The following is a 14,786-nucleotide window of genomic DNA, read 5'->3' as shown; positions in this document are numbered from 1 at the left end:
AGGGGGCAGCCCTGGTGGCGCAGCAGTTTGGTGCCGCCTGTAGCCTGGGGTGTGGTCCTGGGGACCCGGGATCGAGTCCCACGTCGGGCTCCCTGCATGGAGCCTGCTTCTCCCTCTGCCTGTGTCTCTGCCTCTCTTTCTCTATGTCTATGAATAAATAAATAAAAATCTTAAAAAAAAAAAAAAAAAAGATCTCTTCCAGGGCAGCCCGGGTGGCTCAGTGGTTTAGCGCCGCCTTCAGCCCAGGGCCTGATCCTGGAGATCCAGGATCGAGTCCCACATTGGGCTCCCTGCATGGAGCCTGCTTCTCCCTCTGCCTGTGTCTCTGTCCCGCCCCCCCCCCGCGTCTCTCATTAATAAACAAAAAAAAATATTAAAAAAAATCTCTTCCAAATTTATTTATTGTCTATTCACAATTAATCCCAAGAAAAACAAAAACTCTTCCTCTAAATTTATGATTTTTTTCTAGGACTGAGGTTCTATTCTGTGTTTTTTTACTACGGTATCAGACCCTGGACAAATCTCTATTAGATGGAAACTGATGCCTTCTTCCTAAAAGAAGACCACTTGAACTCAGGAGTCAGGAAAAGGGAAACCATGACAACATGCTCATAATGATAACTTATTACTGTTCTTGTGTGTTATGGCTCTCAATTGCCCCTGAAATAGTATATACCTATAATTTGGACTAAGCAAGTCATAACAAGTGAGACAGGGTAAAGAATCTCTTTTCATAATTGTTCATATGATCTGAAAGTGATACTGAGGTTAGAGAAAAGAAAGGGCACTTAAATGATGTGCTTCGTTTAAGATGTAGTTGTCCCCAACCTGTCAGTACCAGGACAGGAGCCCTGATTCACCTTTCACTCATGCAGATGGATTTGGGCTGACCCATCTGCAATTGACACCCAGTCACTTGCATGACTAACAGAAGGTGCAAACAAGGTGGCCGTGGAAGGGCAGACCAACACCTCATGCAAGGTGGAAAAGATTGAAGGCTTATGGTCTGACGCATACATTCCCTCTCAGTGACATTTTACCTGGAAAAACTACCCATGCTCTCAGAATATGCTTTACAATTTTAGTCTTTAAAATATCATGAGTGAAGGGACAGCAAAGTCTTGGTTTCCATTGGCTGTTAGCAAGGCTAAAGTAAGATGTATAACCAGCCACCATCATGAACATTTTTGGTCTCATTACTGGCTCTATGGGCTCTCACCCTTGTTTTCTTAATTCTCATTCCACTTTTCCCTATGCTACTCTGCCCATGCATATTTTTGGATTCTATAACAGCTGTATAAAATGAATTCCAGGAAAAGGTAAGATATAAATAAATAGTATTCCAACCAGTCTCCTAAAGAGAGAATTATGTACCTAATGCAGAGCAAAAAGATTAAAGGAACAGGAAATACTAGTCCTTTTCACAATTCAAGTAACTTTCATAGGGACTGGAGGTAAACACATTTTAGAAGATGTTAAATATTCTCTGACAAAAGCATTTTGTGTTAGTGCTTTAAATCTATGAATAAAAGATCCAAAAGACCATATGGGAAGGGGAAGATCAAAAAGGATGTAGTACTACACAAAAATGAAACAAACAGTTCCCTCTGGTATCCTCATAAATTATACAGGAAGCATGATTTCTGTTTAAGCCCAGCCCATGACAGGTGTTCCAACCAGTAAAAGTAGAAGTCAGAATAGAAGGGTTTTCTAACATTTCAGTTGACATTTGAAAGAGTGAAGGCAAGTTAGATGACAATAGTAGAATGGCTAACTACAACACCAGGCTCTCTTCCCTAAGTACTCTGTCATAACTTAGGGTCCTAGTTAGGCAAAAGGTCAGTCTTGGAATAGATGGGCTATTGCAAATTGTATCTATGATCTAAAATTTGCTGTTTCTGTCGCTTATTTTCTTCCAAAGCCCCTCTAAAGGTGAAAAAACAGAAATGAAAATCATTTTTAAAGATTTAAAATAAAAAAAGAAAGAGTACACACAAATATACTCTCTTTAGAAATGTGTAAAACGGGATGGGACACCTGGGTGGCTCAGCGGTTGAGCACCTGCCCCTGGCTCAGGGTGGGATCTGCGGTCTCGGGATGGAGTTCCACATCAGGCTCCCTGCTGGGAGCCTGCTTCTCCCTCTGCCTATGTCTCTGCCTTTCTCTCTCTGTATCTTTCATGAATAAATAAATAAAAATCTTAAAAAAAAAAAAGAAATGTGTAAAACAATTTAAATCATGTATATTTTCTAAGAAGCTGGCACTGGTAGGGAGCAGGAAAAGGGTCCTGTTTTTTCTACTGGTTTTGCATGAGATTGAGCAGAGTGAACATGGGATAAAACCGTAGAGATCTGTAGTGAGATACACTGACTGGCATCCAAACCCCTTAAAATTTGTCATTATAAATAGCTTTGTTTATGATGCATACAATTTCATTTTTTTACTTTAGAATTTAAATGTTTTGAGAAGCCTATGTAAAAATTTACTTACAAGGAGTTTTAAGTTATTATAAGCCTCAATTTTTTTTTTATTAAACATGTACTCCTGCTGATTACTTATCCTTTTTAGGCATTCAAAAGCAAAGGATTGGGCAGCCCGGGTGGCTCAGCAGTTCAGCGCCACCTTCAGCCCAGGGTGTGATCCTGGAGACCCAGGATCGAGTCCCAAGTCGGGCTCTCTGCATGGAGCCTGCTTCTCCCTCTGCCTGTGTCTCTGTCTCTCTCTGTCGCTCATGAATGAATAAATAAATAAAATATTAAAAAAAAAAAGCAAATGATTTATTCACATACAATTCTTTATACTCATATAAAGACACTATCAAATTTGGCATATGTCTAAAGAATGCTATTTACTTTCTTTCCGTTGATTACCCAATATGTTTATTTAAAAATTTTTATAAACAGTAAAGTTTCTTTAATTTTCAAAAAAAAATTATTCCTATTGTAAGTGTGGAAAGAAAGAGCATATCTCTTAAATCTCTTGTTTTTTGAAAAAAATGGTGTTTCTCACTGTAACAGCATTTTCAGTTTTTAATTCACGGACAAGCACCATAAATCGCTGTTTTAGTGCTGAAGGAAGAATGAATTCACATGTGGGATAGAGTACAGAGCGAGGATCAGCAATAATTGTTCTGGAAAAAGAATGGACACAAGGATACAGTCAACATTTGGCATAGCATATGTTACGTGTCTATGTAGTAAGACCTATGGAACTTAGGAAAATGGTTCTAGGATGCTTTAAAATCTTCTGGAAGCTCTCATGGATCCCCAGTTTGTCACACATCTATCCCCTCTCTTACCCTCGTTTCCTTCTCTTTTATCCCCCACACATCAGTGCACAGGGTTTCCAAACTACCAAATTAGGGGAATGAAAAAGAAAAAAGCCTATTAGAACAAATGGAAGCAAGGACTATCATGATAATGGAGGGTCAGGGTAAAGCTCTTAAAACAGTATTCTGGATATGGAATGTTCCATACACAATGTTCAGTGGCTGAATAAGCACCCTCATGGCAAAGAGACAGGGCAAGTATGTGGGCAAGACTGTGTTAAATTCCTAGCTTTAATGGCCAGCATTTTCCTTTTGAGAGCTATGAATGAAAAGAATAACAATGGTTGGCAACATGACAGAAGAAGTGGTTGATCAGCTTTATCTTTCTTTTTCCCTTTTACTCCTCCTTCCCATGCATTGCCATAGTGAGCCAACATTATTGATGGAAACAGCGGCATGAAGTGTGCGGAGCGCTCTATAGATTCACAGTCTATGCAACTTAAATAGTCTTTATTTAAACAATACATCCACCACTCAGATAAGATGTAGAATCATCCCAATTTTATAAAAAGGAAACAAATTTTAAACATAATTTCAGTCAGAAAATAAAGAGCTGAATCACTTAGCATTTAAAAAACTTTTTGTTATACAATATTTAAAACACACATATGTAAAAAAAGAGAACAGTATATTAAATCCCTTATGTATTCATTACGCAGCTTCAACAAGAAAAGGAACATGTAGTCACATTTATTTCATCTATACCTTCACTTACTACGTTCTCTGGATTACTAGATTATATCGAAGCAAGGCTCAGACATCTTATCACTTCAGTAATAAGATGTACCTCTAAATATAGAAACTTTAAAAAGATCAGAATCACAATAACAGTAGCATACCTAAAATATTAGAAGTAAAATTCTTTTTTTTTCCCTTTAGATTTTATTTATTTGAGAGACGAGAATGTGAGAAACAGCAAAAGACAGCATGAGCTGGGGGAGAGGCAGGTGGAGAGAAACAGGCTCCCCACTGAGCAGGGAGGGAGCCCAAAATGGGGCTGGATTCCAGGACCCTGGAGCCAAAGGCAGATGCTTAACTGACTGAGCCACTCAGGTGCCCCTAAAAGTAAAATGCTTAATATCAACAACAAATATCTAGTCAGTGTTCAAATTCCCTATTTCAATGTTTAAAAACAGATGGTTTGTTTGAGTCTAACCAAATCAAGGTCCACTTGCTGTATCTGGTTACTAGTCTCTAAACATCTCTCTTAATGATGTTAATGATGTCTAGTTTCATCTTCCCTCTCTCTTAATTTTTTTCCTCCCTGTTTGAATTTATTTCATTTGCCCAACAGACTGGATCTGACTAATGCATCAGCACACTGTCATTTAACATGTTCCTTTGGCTTCGTATTTCCTATGACTTGGTATTTATATCTAGATGACTAGCAATTCCTGGGCAAGAATTCGTCACAAGTGACATCATGTACATCCACTGCATCACATCAGGATAATATAAATTTTGACCGTCTCTTGTTTTGCAGTATTTTTTTTTAAAGACTTTATTTATTTCTTCATGAGAGATACAGAGAGAGAGAGAGAGAGAGAGAGAGAGAAGCAGAGATACAGGCAGAGGCAGAAGCAGGCTCCATGCAGGGAGCCTGATGTGGGACTCGATCTCGGGACTCCAGGATCACGCCCTGGGCCAAAGGCAGGCACTAAACTGCTGAGCCACCCAGGGATCCCCTCTTGATTTGCAGTATTAACATAAGATAGATCGATGGGTTCAGATGCCTTCAGCCTGATGCATTTAGTGTAAGGTTTCCCATCATCTCTTCAGCTAATGATTTTAGCTGCTGTTGATGATTACTTATCTAGATACATTAATTATTTCATTGGTGGTTGCAAAATTCACTCATATTTTAACTTCTAGACATATGTACTACTGTCAATAATATAATTTCTACCTATGTATTTGTATTTATGTTCATAGAAATATAGCACTGCTTTACTCACTATTTACAAGTAAGTTTTTACTGGGAAGTACTTTGTAAATGCCACTGAGAAAATAGATGTAGATCTATGCTTTGTCCTTCCTAAGCACTTGGGTTCTTGTATTATGGTTGATAATTTCATTTGAATTTCCTCTGTGGCTCAAATAACTCCAGTATTGATACTATAACGAAAGGTGGGGGTAGATCAACCTTTAACTGACTTGTTCTCAAGCAGAAACAACACATCACAGGGCCTTAGAATAACTGTTACTTGTTCTTTTGCAATAAAGAAAAAGCTAAAAGAAATAAACACACTCATATAACCTAAAGACATTCCTCCTTGGATAAGGTCTATTAATGCATACCAAATGTTATATCTAAACTCCATGACAGTGGTTAAAATGCATGATTATTTAATATAATTTTTTTTTAGCTGTGAAAATATAGCCGACAGGCTTTTTTCCTCTCCAGTTTTAGAGTGTTTTCCCCCCTATTTAATAGTGGAGAAACAATAGAAAAATCCATGCAACAAACAAATTAGACTGATTTGTTATTAAGTAGATTGTGAAGCCTCAGGGAGGAAAGCCATAATAAAAATTCCGTCACTACAAAGTCTGGCAAACTTGTCGGGTGCCTCCCCTCCCCACCCTGGCAGACAAGCCATGTTCATTTTTAGGGCGAGCTGATTAACTGCTGAAAATGCACTAATGGATGGCACTCACTTTTAGGTAGCTAATCATATTTTCTATTTTCTTTTCCATACATCATTGGTTTAGACCTAGATAAAGTAGCAGTTCTCTGAAGGGTTAAAGAAACATCTCATTATATTTTCATCAGCCTTTCCACTCCATGTCCTTAACCTACCAAATGGTAATGAGAATGTGAACTTAATACTAACTTCCTTTTATTTCATCATGGAGATTAAAATGATTAGATGAAGAAATGGTAAACTTTCCCCCTAAAATAATGAACTTCAGAAAGTACATTAGTGGGAAATATATTTTTCAAGACTGTTTTCTAGAATTTTTGAATTAATGTCTACATGATTTCTTTAAAAATGTTTGTGATCAACCAAGAATATATAAATAGAAGCCACAGCAGTTTCCATAAAGGAGAGGCAAAATAGTGGTAGTGGAGATGGAGCTAGTGGCTAGGGGTTTTAGAATTGTCTTTGTATGTTAAACACCATTTTATATAGGTTGTGTCTATTTAGATTGGTATAGTGGATATAAGTGGGAGGCTTAAGTCTTCTCAAACCATTTATTGACATCCCACTGGAAAAACCAATAGAATATACTATCTTTAGGGGACAATATCATCCTAATGATAAATTCAGATGTACAGTAATGAGTAAATCAAAGCAAATTAAACACACAACACCAACAAGGAAATACTGTTTAACAGTTAAGAAGATAATGGGTATAAAACATCTGTTAGCACAGGTTTCTATTATGGATTAGGTCCTCAATACTATAAAGTATTTTAAGCTAAGGATATGACAATCCACGACACAGGTAAAGTCTTCTGGCACAGAGCTAGGACAGTATAATCTGATCACCATGGAGCTCTTCATAAAATTAGAAATAATAAAATATAAACATGTATTTTAGGCTGCTACTAAGCATATTTGTCATATTATGTTAGTTACAAAATGGTCCCTTCTGCTAGACTGGAAATTTCCAGGCTTTAATATCTTTGTATCTCTACAATATAGCAAAGGTATACGTATTTACTGAGTGGGTTTAGAGAAGACAGCATAAATATTTGCAAAAAATATATAAATAAATGCAAAATCACAAAAGGAAATTTGGAAATAGAAAGTAATGTTAGTATTATGCTTGGGCTTTTACCTTCCCTCAACTGCAGATCTGGAAATTAGGTATCTATTACTATATATAATATATACAGGTTGTATCTTCTATGTACTTGTAATGATACTAAAGAACTTGTATTCTAAAAATGGATTAACATTGTGTACTTTTAGTGCTACAATACACCATGACCTGTGTTATTTTAACATATACATCCCAGAGCTATTTCAGTGCAAAAAAACTAATGATAGAACCAAAGACAATAAGCCAAATTACTCATTAAAGAGTGGGCAAAGAGGGGTGCCTGGGTGGCTCAGTTGGTTAAGTGTCCGACTCTTGATTTTGACTCAGGTCATGATCTCAGAGTTGTGGGATCGAGTCCCCTGCTGGGCTCCACACTCGGTGCAGAGTCTGCTTGTCCCTCTCTCTCTGATCCCTTCACTTTACTTCACTGCTCTCTCTCTCAAAGAAAGGAAGAAAGAAAATCTTAAAAAAAAAAAGGGCAAAGAATATGAATAAGAGGAAGCTCAAATGGATCATAAAGACACAAATATTCAAACACATTAGTCATCAAGAAAATGTAACATAAAATGAGATAACATTAGATTGGCATAAAGAGCCTGCATAATCTTAAATGTTGGCAAAAAAAAAAAAAGACGAAGAGAGAGAGGGGGAGACAGACAGACACCCCCCCACACACACACCCTGGAACTTTTCCACATACTGCTTGAGAGGGTACAATTGTTGAGATACTTCAGGAAACAATTCAGGAAGATCTAGAAATATTGAAATATTTATTATGACCCAAATATTCAACTTATAATGATGTATTTTCCATAATCTTGTATGTATAAACCAAGATAGAGGTTCAAAAATGGTTACAACTGCATTATTTATAGTGTTGAAAAGTGGAAGTAAAATGTTTTTCAATAAGGAAATGGCCAAACAATTGATTATTCTATGAAATATATATAACAGCAGCTAAAAACATAAACTAGATCTACACACATCAACATGGATAGATTTTAAATACAGAGTAGAAAAATACTGAGTGCACAATGATATACACACTATACCATTTTGTGTAGGTTAAAAAAGGAACACCAAATATTGGCCAAGGATGAATAATGATATAAAAGTACACAAAGTAAACTAAACTATATACTTGTGGTCAGCTATTGGGAAGACAGAATGGGAGCAAGGAGGGCTTGCATTATAAAGATATTTTAAATAAAAGCCAATATGATGAATTATCAACAATATTCAGTTATGGGATATAAGTACTTGAGCTTTTGTTATATTATTCTTTGTGCTTAGTATTTCCAACATTTCTTAAAGATTAAAAAATGCAGATAAAACCCAAAATGACAGTAAATAGAAGATACGTGATTAAAGGAATTATTAATTCTTATGAAACAGTAAAGGTAATTTTTTTTTCAGGAAGCATCTTGAAATATATGATATGGTCTATTTAAATTACTTTGTAATTCATCAATATATACACATAGTTAAAAAAACCTAATGACTAAGAGTGGGGGCTGGTAATGTAATTTCTGTATTGACTGAGTAATTTATTGCTGTTACATATCTTGAGAATAGTAATTATAGAATGTGAACTATGAAAAATTACAGAAAATGAAATACTGTTATTTTAATTAAAATGGTGCTTTAAAAGACAATTAAATAATGGCATGATACATATATTTTAGAAGCAGAGGCCTCTGAATTTTAAAAAGCATTTTCCTCTTCATTAATTAGGAAAATTATTATAGTTGGGCTGCCTCCATATTTAACCAAATACATTGAAATAGTCTTAAGATAATATGAAACTGATGCAAACTATAAACTTGATCTCTTTTTGTGGTTCCTTCTAACGATATCATGCAATTAACATTTTTAAATGTTCAGTCTAAGAAACTAGGCAATTCATTTTGAAATATTTGCTATGATTAACACATTTTATTGTATAATGTTCTATATCCATAAAGACTATTACTTATGACAACTATTTGTCTTAAATCCACATTCTCGATGGTAACATTCTTAGGTTAAAATAGGTTAGTTTAATGTAATATTGGTTGAATTACCTTGGGCTCACATGCCCTGCAGAAGACCTAGTTAGACAAGTTTAATTCAAATCAGCAGAAACACTTGCCACTTGGATTTGTATGTCCCAGATGAAATTGGCTTGTGACTGGAATGGCAATGAGAAGCAGTAATTAAAATGCCTTCTGGAAGAACTGTGCTTAAGTAAACTGCTCAAGATAAATGACTTCTGTAGAGCTGCAGGTCAGACATAGACTCATTTATATATCTTTCAGATGTGGTACTGTGTTTACAATAGGAGTTGCATCATAAAAATTCAGTGTTACTAAATTTGCTCGTAAGAGCATCCATTTAATAAATATTCACTGCACAGATCCTCAAGAGAGTTTCTGATAATTACATTCAAATATCAAATAATTTATTCCTCATTTGATCTCCATTAGAAATGATATCTGAGAACTTTTATTTGTTTGACCATTAAGAGAGACACTAGTGACCAAAGGGCAATACTTAGGAATGGAAATTGGTGAACTATATTCCGATGAGTATTACAGGACTCCCAAATAGCTTTAGCTACTAGGTACTGAAAGTAACTGAACGCAGACCAGTAGCTCTGAGTAGCTCAGCAGGATACAGAGATTTACCATAACAGAAAGCAGAGGAAAAAGGAAAGAAGGCAAGTTCTTGGGGGGAGTAGGAGGATGGGTGAAGAGGCTAAGGAAAACTTCTATCACTCCCTGTGTCTCTCCATGACCCCCAGACTAAGAACACCTAAAGCAAACCTCCTGGGATCTTATCCTCTTGATACCTGAGACATAGCATTGTTTACAATAGTTAAAAAGTAGAAATAGCCCTAATGTCTATAAGATGTTTGTTTATTATGAATAAATAAAAGTTGGTTTATCCATACAATGGAATAATTATTTGGAAATAAAAAGGAATGAAGAACAGATACATGCTTGTAACATGGGTAAACCCTAAAAACATGCTCAGTGAAAGAAGCCAAGTTACAAAAGGCCATAGATTGTCTGATACCGTATGTAGAAAATGTCCAAAGGATCAATCCACAGAGACAGAAAGGAGACAAACAGTTTCCACGGGCTGTGGAGAGGGGAGAATGGTAAAGGAGTGCTAATGGGTAGAGGGCTTCTTTTTTAGGGTGACAAAAATGGTCTGACATGGAACAGAGTAAGAGCTGAACAATGCTGTGAATACACTAAAAATACTGAACTGTACACTTTAAAAGTATGCATTTTATGGTATGTGAAATATATCTCAATAAAACTATTATTTTAAAATTTGGGTTTTGTCTGGTGAGAGCTCTGGAGGTCAAATGGACAGAACTTTATCAAGCATCTTCCTAAGTGGTACATTAAATAAGTAATAAACTGTCAAGGCATAAACATTCCATCTTTCCAAAGACTTCATTTTTTAAAAATGTATCATTTGAGGAGGTTTATTTCACAATGACTTAAAAATATTCACTGAAGAAAAGACCTGAACCATGAAAAAGCCTTTTCTGCTACTGTCAGCCTAAAATATTTTTAGAATTTTTAATAGTATCAATGGAAGCCTGATGGGCACTAGCAGATGACCCTATAAAGTGTAAAAAAAATATGTGAATGGCAGTGGGGAATAAAATCTTTTCATTAAAAAATAACACAGTTCTTTTCTTAAGTGGCGATAAGAAGACTATTTGTCAAGATTGTATGACCTTTTTGAAACCATAAAGAATTCTATTTTAGCAGGGCTTCAAACTAACTGAAAGGGAGCGATAATCTTGGGAAGAGTGTAAAGTTATTTAATTTCAATATTGTCACCCATTTTCCCCCTTATTCAGCTGATATGGACAGAATTCTTCTCAGTCTAGACTAACTTCCAGCATCAGTAGTAGCAGTTAAAGGACAGGCAATGTGAAGGGACCAACTGTTTCCAAATGCAGACAATGTACACAAATTAAAATGAAAACTTAAAATTGTATTTTGATTCCAAAAGTTGCCATTAATTAATGTTTCCTACAAATACTAAAAGTTCCATTTTTTAAGAATCTTTTTTTTTTATTTCAACGTACATGAAAACTTAGTGTTTCCTCTTAATAAGTGGAGAAACTATGATTTACAAGATAAAATTTGTAGAACCAATTTATGTGCCCTGAAGAAGTAAGCTTTTTCTTTCACTATCTACAACTTGTCTAGAAACTTTGTTTCTGGGCAATGAATGGCAAGATTCCAAATCTGCAACCAGGGATAATTTTGAAATTCTGTATAATAGAATCTCAGAAATAGTTTCATTAAGTTGAAGATGATCATATTTTCATTTACTGACTTTTCAATTCAAATTACATTTTCTTCTCCTTCCAAGTTTTTTTACCCACCAAGTTGCACTACTTGTAATTTCTCTGCTTACGTGAAACGCAGGCCACACCTTGTACACTTGAAGGCTGATCTGCCCTGTAGTATTTCCTCTGGCCAAGTCTTCCACCCACACTGTGCTGTTTGCCACTGGGAGGCTGTAATGATCTCCAACCACTGCTGAATTAGCATCCCTAGGTCACTGGTTCAGCCTCAAACTTTTTGTCCCGTTGGGAATTCCTCAGGCAAGTGGGAGCCATTAAAAGTTAGGTCTGGCATGTCAAAGTGGGACTTTAGGAACAAGACAAAAGGTTAGCCAGGGGGAATTACCTCAAACTTAAAAAAATAAATTGAAGAGAACGAAACATAAAAGTGATTGCCTCTTTTGTGGGGTTAGTGGAAATGTTCTATGTGGTGGTGGTTATACAACCACATGCCAAAAATTTCAAAAATCAGAAAACTGTATGTGACAAAGGGTGAATTTTACTGTAAGTAAACTACACTTCAGTAAGTGTGACTTGAAAACAAAATGGTTATCTCTGAATGGTAGAATTATGGGTTTTTCTCTTTATACTTATTTGAATTTTACAAATTGTCTAAAATGAGCATTATTTAACTCCACAGTCAGTAAAAAACAAAACAAAACCCAGACCCCAAAACAGAGGAAGAATTCAGCTGTGGCCACCCCTGCCCATTCCTTTGCCCTTGGGAGTGGAGGTGGGCAGGGGAAATCTCAGGGTGAGGAGCTGGGCCCCTCACAGTGGGCTACAGGGACTGTCTACTGTCACCCTATCGCTTGAAATCTAACCTAGACTAATGTCAGAAAGAAACCCCACTGATGATGTTGCAATGAGAAAAAGAATAAAGTCCATGCTCATCAGATTTGGATTTGAAGGATGTTGCTAGCCCATGGGAGGCAAGAGATTTAAAGGGCAAATGTCCCTCTGAGTTAACTGTGCTGAGATTCTCCTGAGATGAGCTGTACACACCTTAGCATCGCATGAGGGCCAGGTCCCTTGGTTAAGACATGCACACCAGGTAGTTGCACAGTGACCTGTAATACAGGACACCTCATGTCTCAGCACCCGTTGTTACCCATGACCATAATAAAAAGCATGGCAGACAGAAACAGTCATCACGGCACACTGCCTGCTTGAAGGACCTGAAATTAGCCCACCCATGTATATACGCTAAATCTATATACTCAGAGCCAAAATGGCTCCCTTACTTTTAGCAAATGTCATGGAATGTTAGCAACATACATTTTTATACTATTTTAACCTTGGTCTCATCTTATGGTTCTAATCATTATCTTCCATTTGCTCTAATTTCCTCACTCTGTTTTTGATTTTTGTATTTTAAGAAATATTTCAAATAATTTTGGAATGAAGCAAAATATTAAATACATAGATAACTATAAGTATACTCCAAACAAATGAAGAAAAGTAGTATCTTCTGTTCTCTATTAACTGATCCCACAGCCTACTTTAAATGAAGTGAATATTAAGTACATAAAAGAAGTATATTTAGTATTAATAGAGAAAAGTTATAAGTTCCTTATTAAGTATTTCCATAGCCTACCTTCGATGAGGGGAAACATTAAATACATAGATAAACTTCTCTATTAACTAATCTCATAACTCACCTTCAGGTTTTTCAAAGTTATAATGATTATTTTTGGCTTGACATTTCATCTTAGGATATTAGCACCATCAACTGTAGATTAAGGATCATTATATGTTGATATTGCTTGGGTTATTAGTGCTTTTTTGTAGTAAATAAAGCAAATGAGAAATCAAATCAGAAATGGGGTTTTTATTAACCTTGTTTAGAACCAGAGTTCCAAAGAGGCATTAATAGAAAAACTAAGCAATTACTTTAATCATTAAGATTTTAAAATGATTTTTAATGATTTTTGCTTTTAAGTTCTCAACAAGGCATATGGCAAACAAATTGCCAATGGCAACTGTTCACATTTGAGGACACTTTCTAAATAAAAAGCAGAGGCTTAGTTTCTCCACCTAGAAATGAAGAACAACATCTCATGGCATGGGTTAAAAATTCACCTATGGGGCAGCCTGGGTGGCTCAGCAGTTTAGCGCCGCCTTCAGCCCAGGGCCTGATCCTGGAGACCTGGGATCGAGTCCCACGTCGGGCGCCCCACATGGAGCCTGCTTCTCCCTCTGCCTGTGTCTCTGCCTCCCTCCCTCTCTCTCTCTCTCTCTCTCTCAATCTCTGTCTCATGAATAAATAAAATCTTAAAAAAAATAATAAAATGAATAAAAATTCACCTATGGTACTACCAGTGTGAGGGAACCAAACTGCTCAGTTTTAGAGGCACTCCTTTGGGAGAGGGCTCTATGGTATATTATTCAGCACAATATAAGAATCATTTATTAAATAGGACCTCATGCCACAGCCTCCTTCTTATTCACGGGGTAAGGCCAATAAAAGCAAATGCTTTGAACAACAGAAAAAGTAAATAAAAATTGTACTTTTCATCTCCTTTTGGGTTTTTATAATGTCATCATTGGATGAGGAAACCTAAGAAAACCTTACAGATCACCTTACCAACTCGGACACAGGGTCTAAATAAAACAATATGAGAGATAACTAGTTATCAAATCCCCGTTTTGCTAACTAAACTCAATTCATGTAAGAATGACCTGAATCCAAAGGAAGTTTCATTCATGGAGCTTCAAGAATTCTGTCATAAGCAGTAGTCCTGCTTTTAATTTCCTTTGAGCAAATCAGAAATGGCTGACAGGAAAGAGGGCTTGGGAATGAGAGTTAATTTCTGTTTTTCCTTATCTTTAGATTCTTGTTCTAAGACTGACAATTGGTGGGGACTAGAAGACACAAGAAGGATCTCTCAAGTGACAAAAACCTATGCTCCCTCTTCACTAACACTGTTATCTAATGGGCTTCTTGCTAGTGTGTAAAACCTGGTGGTCACAGAACAAAGTAACTGTGTCAATAGTCTTCTTGAGGTCCACTGAGAAGCACACTGAAAGAGAACAGATACGGAGAAAGGGCAGACAGATATCCAAAGATGCCAAATAGAAAACCTCATGGTGAAGCATTCTTATTTGATGAGCTTAAAACACACGAGACTTCATTGAAGTTCATTATTCATTCGATGAGTATTTGTCTGGGTGCCTGCCTGCTGAGCACCAGGCACTGTGCCAGGGCTGTGGGGATGAGGTGGGCCTTACCATCTCCTGGGAGAGCTGACAAATGCATGAACAGTTTTGAGTTCAGATGAAGAGAAATGACCTTCCCAGAGAAACTAGGGAAAGGCTGTGAGGAAGTGTTAA

At 36.5% G+C, this 14,786-nt stretch overlaps 1 protein-coding gene and 1 long non-coding RNA gene across 15 annotated transcripts in view; one reads left to right on the top strand and one right to left on the bottom strand.

The window, feature by feature from the left end:
• Positions 1-14,786, bottom strand: part of PKP4 (plakophilin 4) — a 232,853-nt gene that overhangs the window by 86,282 nt on the left and 131,785 nt on the right. Inside the window, exon 4 of one of the 12 annotated variants that reach the window (XM_049106385.1) lies at positions 9,160-9,266. The exons of the other annotated variants lie outside the window; for them this stretch is intronic. The gene's annotated coding sequence lies outside the window, so the exon portion shown is untranslated. The remainder of the gene's footprint in view (positions 1-9,159; positions 9,267-14,786) is intronic. 12 annotated transcript variants of the gene reach the window in all.
• Positions 1-14,786, top strand: part of LOC112674717 (uncharacterized) — a 46,068-nt gene that overhangs the window by 25,600 nt on the left and 5,682 nt on the right. The window contains exon 5 of one of the 3 annotated variants that reach the window (XR_003145523.3): positions 2,569-2,735. The exons of 1 other annotated variant lie outside the window; for it this stretch is intronic. This is a non-coding gene — a long non-coding RNA (uncharacterized LOC112674717). Of the gene's footprint in view, positions 1-2; positions 2,532-2,568; positions 2,736-14,786 lie in introns of those variants that run through there. One more of the 3 variants, XR_007408777.1, reaches the window with a different exon arrangement.

Source organism: Canis lupus, chromosome 36 (genome assembly GCF_003254725.2).
Source record: "Canis lupus dingo isolate Sandy chromosome 36, ASM325472v2, whole genome shotgun sequence".
Taxonomy (NCBI): domain Eukaryota; kingdom Metazoa; phylum Chordata; class Mammalia; order Carnivora; family Canidae; genus Canis; species Canis lupus.
Note: the sequence above shows the minus strand (reverse complement) of the source record. Positions and strands in the feature narration are given on the sequence as shown.